Raw genomic sequence first — 6,470 nt, 5'->3', positions numbered from 1 at the left:
TCCTTCAGATCACAGATGATGTCACCATTTGCGGTGTTTGCCCCTCTGGGTTTTGGACTTGCTTTGGTCATTTCCTTGCTGCCTTAGGCAGTGTTCTATTGCTGTGAAAAGACACCATGACTAAGGCAACTCTTAGAAGAGGAACCTTTTAACTGGGGCTTGCTTACAGGAAGACATGTTGCTGGAGAAGTAGCTGAGAGTCGTACATCCAGAGCTGCAGGCAGCAGGAAGAGAGAGAGACACTGGGCCTGGCTTGGGATTTTGAAACTTGAAATCCAACCCCAAGTGACACACTTCCTACGACAAAGTCACACCTCCTAAGCCTTCTCAAGTAGTGCCACTCTGATGACTAAGCATTCAGATATGTGACCTATGGGGGCCATTCTTACTTAAACCACTACACTTGCTAAACCTGTTCCCCACATTTAGAGTAAGAATGTGAGAATGTTTGTGAGGTGCCAGTGTATGTTGGAAATACATAACTTTCTCTTTGATTTAATAATCCCTTATAGCTGAGAGTTTGTTGTCGGTCTCTGAGAGACTTTGGAGTTTGTTATTTTTCAAAAGTCAGTGTTGGAGCTATTGAAACTGTGTGGACTCTTGAAGTTACCCTGGATGTGTTTTGCAGTGTGAGATGACCAGGCAGAATCTTGTCTATGGCAGAACTATGACATGCTCACCACAGGCCTGTTCTGTTTTCAGGGGTGATGCTGTTCCAGGAGGTTGTGAAACCTTTTGGGTGTGGTCCCTCTCATGGTGGGCCTTGAAGGCTATATCTGTCTTTGGTCCCAGTCTAGCTCCCTCTGCTTCCTGATTGGCTATGACATATGAGCTTCTGCTTCATGCTGCTACTGCTACAAAGGACTGAAATACCTGAAACTGTGAGGGGCGAACCAGCCTTTTCTTTTCATTTCTTCTGTCATAGCAACGCGAACCAACTAATGCCAACTGGACTGTGGCCAGCCTTTTTCCAGTGAAAGGGAAGTGTGGGATTGGAAGAATCTTCCTGCCTGAAGTGGGCATGCTTACAAGCTGGTTCAGAAGTGGAAGTTGTGGGGCTACTGGACAAGTAAGCCTGGAGCATGGTACAGAAGAACTCCTTGGCAATGCCCAGCTACGTGGAGTTTGGGTATTAAGTAACCTGTCTACTTTGAGGGCTCTAACTTCTGAGAAGAAGCTTCTGGGGGAGTGCTGTATGTTGCTCACTCCTGGGGCTGGAGGAAATCTGGCTGAACAGAACAAAGTGATGCTGAGGACAAAATAGCTCAATCAAGCAAAAGTGATTCCAGGCTCGCCGCCAGTCCAGTATCAGCCACCGGGTTCTCATTATCTGCTTTTGAACCTCAGTAGGACTTGTCTACCTTTGATAACGGATGCATAGAGCTTCAGCGGGAAGATTAAAGCGGTTGTCTGGCTTGCTGGAAAGAAATCACAGCCGGAGATGGTGGTCTCAGGAACAAGCAGCCCCAAGAGCAGATTATCTCCCTGCACCAGGGCTGTGAAAACACTGCTGATTAATCCCTTCCATTAGCCCCATCATTTCCTGCTCCTCTGGGTTCATGACTGAAACAATGTATTCTGATTACCATTGTGTCCTGGGTAATTTAGATGCTAAGGGCAAAACGTGAAATCTAAGGTTGCTTTCTGTGTGTTTTTAAATCTTGTCATTGCCCGAGACTATACTTCAGAAGTAGAATTAAAAACAATACAAGAATAATTAAAGACCCCTGGCTTTCCTAGCCCTAAAACATCCCACTGTGCCAAGATTTTGATTGGCGGTGTGTAATTAAAAGGTGTTTCAGATGGTTATGAAACAGAACCAGCAAGGAAAACAAAACATAGAGAAACACTTTTTAATACAGGAAAAAAAATTAAAATTGACTTATGGTGAATATGTGTAGAGCATTTGATTAATCATTAAAATTCATTGCTTAGGATCCACCAAAGTTTTTTCCCTTTTGCTTATATTAAGCAATAATTGAATGTATACTACATTTCCAAAAAAGAAATAAAGGCAAATGTGTATAAATTATTAGGTGTAGTGGGAAATTTTGAGAGCATAAAAACTTGGTGTTTTAGAGATTAAATACCAATGTGTCTGGATTTATCCTTCTTGCTATTGTAGTCACTTAATATAAATAATTTAAAAGTTTTCAGAGTGACAGAGGGGAAAATAGGAGGGGGGCCAGTATAGTTAGTGTATAACATAGGGTTGTATGAATATTTCTAAAAGTTTTCCATAGTTGGTTTTACTTGGCAGAAATTATACTTCATTCATGAAGTATGCCCGGAAGTGGGGGAGGTGTCAGTGAGGACCGTGTGGGAGAGGAGGACCCTCCTGCAAGAGAAGCGGCCCTTACTGAGTCACAGGTAAGGAAGGACCCACGTACCATGTCCGTGGGCAGTTACTAACCTGAAGAGAAAGTACGTTTTAAAGGTTGAGAAAAAAAATGACGTAATGCCATGTAGTAGTATGTGGCGACATTTATCTGCTGTCTCGGCTACTCAGGAAACTGAGGCAGAATTACTTGAGCCTAGTAGTTTGAGGTCAGCCTGGGCAACAGAACAAGAGCCTCTCTCTCTCTCTCTCTCTCTCTCTCTCTCTCTCTCTCTCTCTCTCTTAAATTCATAACTATGTAAGTTTATAGTATGGGTTTTGTTTTTGCTGCAAACACTCCCCTCAGTAATTAACCCAGAGCAGATGCAGCAGAGACCTGTATTGAACTTACGATGCCCATCTCTCTGCCACCCTCCCATCCCGCAGTGTGGGTTTGAGGATTCTCTCACAACTGGGTGTTCAGTGTAGCAGACTGCTAATTCTTCTGCTGCAGCCCCACACTTTCTTCTTTGCTTGTTTTAAAACTCAAGGTGGGCTGGGCTGGCACAAATAAAAAGACTAATGATCAACATTACTAATTCTTCCCAGAGAGAAGTGCAGCTAGCTCTTTACAGTCCAGATCCTGAGCATTTGGCAAACCTGAGCGAGCAGCCACAGTGAAAAGAGCCCCTATGGTTCATAACCGACTCTCCACGTCGCTCCCCTCCTGGGAACTGCTTCCAACACGAGGAAAAGAAGAGACCTTTTTTCTCACCCCACCAACACGGGCAAGCTTGGTTGTATTCTGACTCCAAGACCAACTATGATGACAGTTCAGGTTATTATCCCCAAGGGTCCCACTGTCTCCTTCAGCATTAGCAAAAAACTGTTACCCATTCCACTGGAGGTAGGTGCCTAGGGACAAAAAAGGCTAAGCCTCTGGGATCCACCTGGGGAGAGTTTGATTTAAACACAGAGATTATAAATTACAGGAAGGAGAGAGGAGGAGGGGGGCAGGGAAGGTCAAAGAAGGAAGTGAGGGAGGTGTTTCAGGTCAGGCCCTCCAACTGTTTCTCTGACAGAAATCAGGCCACCTCAGCCCTCCTACATCCCTTCAACTCTCTGTCACAAAGCTGAGAAGGGAGCCACGGCCTCAGAACCTCCTCCCTTTTGTACATGCAAGGACAGCTTCTCCCTGACACGCAGGCTCACGACAACCTTGAATTATAACTGTTTTTTTTTAATCTAGTTCCTTCTCATCTTGTGACTACTGGCACACAGCCTAAATGACACCCCTTCCCCCACCAAAACTTTTAAGGCCAAGAAAGGCTTTTTGTCCTTTGGAGTTGAAGGTTCTCTCCCTTCAACACAGCATCATTGGTGCAACTCTGAGATTATTCCGGAACCCAGGAGAATTGAAGACTCTTTCCCTTCAGGGGCCCCACCATTCTATTCGATGGCCCTCTCTGATGTGAAGAGTATGATGGAGCTCTTCTTTGTCTAATTCTGCTAACAAAGCTTGCCTGGGAGACAGCTGGCTTCAGCAACCTTCCCACAAACCCTCTGTCTTATAAATTATGACCAGAGGGAGGGAAAGAGGGAGAGAAGAGGGGAGAGAAGGAGGGAGGGAGGGAGAGAAAGAGAGAGTAAGTGAGATAATTCTAAAAAAGTAAAAGAAAGAAACCCTGTTTTAAAAAATTATTTTAATTTATGGTTGTTTTGCCTTCATGTTTGTCTGTGCACTGTGTGTGTGCCTGGTGACCTTGGAGATTATAAGAGGTCTTTGGGTCAGGAACTTGAGTTATAGCTGGTTGTGAAGTTACCACATGGGTGACCCTGGATCCCCTGGAAGAGCAACAAGTGCTCCAGTCCCATTATTTAAAAAATGAATTGCTTAAGAATTTATTAGAGGTTCGATGCTATATTTTAAACCACTGAAGTATTAACACTTAAATGATGTTTACTAATGTAAGTAATCTAGATTATTCTTCACCAACACCATAATGCTTGAGTCTGATAATGGAACCTCTGACTTTAATTCGTTTACATCTTTTTTAGCACCATGGAAGTGGAATAACATTCTTGCTCTGAGTTCCAGAGGAGCGAAATGAAAACGACAGATTCCCAGGAGACCCACTGCGTGGGACAACAACACAGCCAAGATGCTACTAGGTTCCCAGAGTCCTGGTGGCCTCACCCATCCAACTGTTTTGCCTTTAACCTTTCTCCAGTTTATGGAAGGTGAAAGGGGCTGGGCTTTCAGCTGAAGAGCAAGAGCCATGGGCCATCTTAAACTTGATTAAACTAGAACTCCTTAATATTTTTAAAATAATATTTCAAAAAAGGACTCCCAAGTTCTTTTATCCCTTATCCCCAATTTCCTGATACGGTATTAAGATTTGAGCATTTGACTTTCCCTCTGCTTCCTGGGAATGTATCCTGAAGAGAATGCGCAGACCTTTGAATAAGTTGCAGATCTGAAGCCTGTTGGCCCCTGGTACCTCAAGCTACAAATCCTAAAGAACTTCATCCTGCACAACCACAGTAGTCTTCAAAATCAAGAAGGCCAGGCTGAGAAAGTGAGTAGGGGGTGAATTATTTGTCACGCAAGTGTGAGGACCAGAATACCTATGTAATATTGGGTTGGTGCGGTGGCTCCTTTCTAATCCCAGCACTAGCAAGCTGGCTAGCTAGCATCAGAGGGTGAGCTCAGGGTTCAGTTGTGAGACCCTGCCGAATTTGATGTCAGTCTCGGGCCTCTACATGCATGTGCATACACATGACTACATTACTCTCATATACATGTGAGCTTACATACATGCAAACACATCCACACATATCACACAAAGATACATGCAAAAATGCATTTAAGTTGGGACAGTAACACTGACGCAATCCTATAATGTTGGCGTGTGTGTGTGTGTGTGTGTGTGTGTGTGTGTGTGTGTGTGTGCGCGCACGAGTGCACATTAAGCCTGATCCTCATCACCCTGGCTATGTTAGCTGGCCAAGGGGAAGCAGAGAGGGTAGTCCATTCATTTTGTAGGATAGAGAGATGCAGATGTTTATATTAAAATATATTTTATTTCATTTGAGAATACATTTAGCAATATATTTGCTCTTTTTCTTTCTTATTGGTAACTAAGGCCTGTTCCGAAAGAAATCCTGCTTTCTCCCACTTCATCCTGTGTCAAACAGAGAAAGCATTCTACAAAGGAATACTCTGGCACATATGGCAGACTAGACATGCCAGGAAGAGGCTCTAATTGTATTAGAAAGCTCCTAAGCAAAGACAGTGGTCCTTGTAGCTGAGATGGGTTGGTCTGCAGAATGAGGGGGTGTGAAGTGGCTTCTCATGGAAGAATTGGTTTTGAGTGAATGAATAGAAGATGACCGGAGGGGAAAGATGGGTCAGAAGCAGATATCATGAGTGTATTAATTACTTCTCTTACTTCTCTCACAAAATTGACAAAAGCAGCTTCCAGAAGTGAAAGTTTATTTGGCTCACAGTCTGCGAACCCAGCACATTGTATCATGGCGGTGGAGACAAAGCTGCAGGAGGGTGAGGCAGCTGGACATGCTGTATGCCAGTCAGGAAGCAGAGAGGGAGAGGATGCTGGTGCTCCACTTGTTTCCTCCTTTCCACTTAGTCCAGGAGCCCAGCCCATGGAGTGATACCACCCCTACTGAAGAAGAGTCTTCTCCGATGAGCTCAGCATTTCTGGAAATGCCCTCATACCCTTACCCAGAGGTCTGCTTCTAGCTCTAGCCAAGTTGAGTGTACAGACTGACTTTGTGAGCCGGTAAAAGTAAGTTTTTATTAGGGAAGAGAGCATAGATCAGTGTAGCAGAAGACATTGGTGGGTCATCCAGGGTGAGCAAGGCAAATGGCCCTGGTAATTCAGCTTGTGAAGGGTTCTGACAGCAGCTTGGATTTTGTTTATCAGGCAATGGATGGATGCTTTTTATCACTTGAATATCACAGAAAATATAAGCCTGACAGCAAATGTTCCGGTGCATTAATGGTAATCATGGTTAGGCATTTCTTCCAGAGTTGAGTGTTGGTGACCAGGGGGAGGTGCATTGACGGGAATGGAGTACGGGGTGGTGTGTCACACAGGACTCTGGAAGGCAGGTCCTGAAGGAATGGTGT

This window comes from Alexandromys fortis, unplaced genomic scaffold (assembly GCF_014885135.2).
Source record: "Alexandromys fortis isolate MF-2015 unplaced genomic scaffold, M_Fortis_MF-2015_v1.1 scaffold_171, whole genome shotgun sequence".
In the NCBI taxonomy this organism is placed as follows: Eukaryota; Metazoa; Chordata; class Mammalia; order Rodentia; family Cricetidae; genus Alexandromys; species Alexandromys fortis.
The sequence above is the reverse complement of the archived record's forward strand: the minus strand, read 5'-3'. Positions refer to the sequence as shown.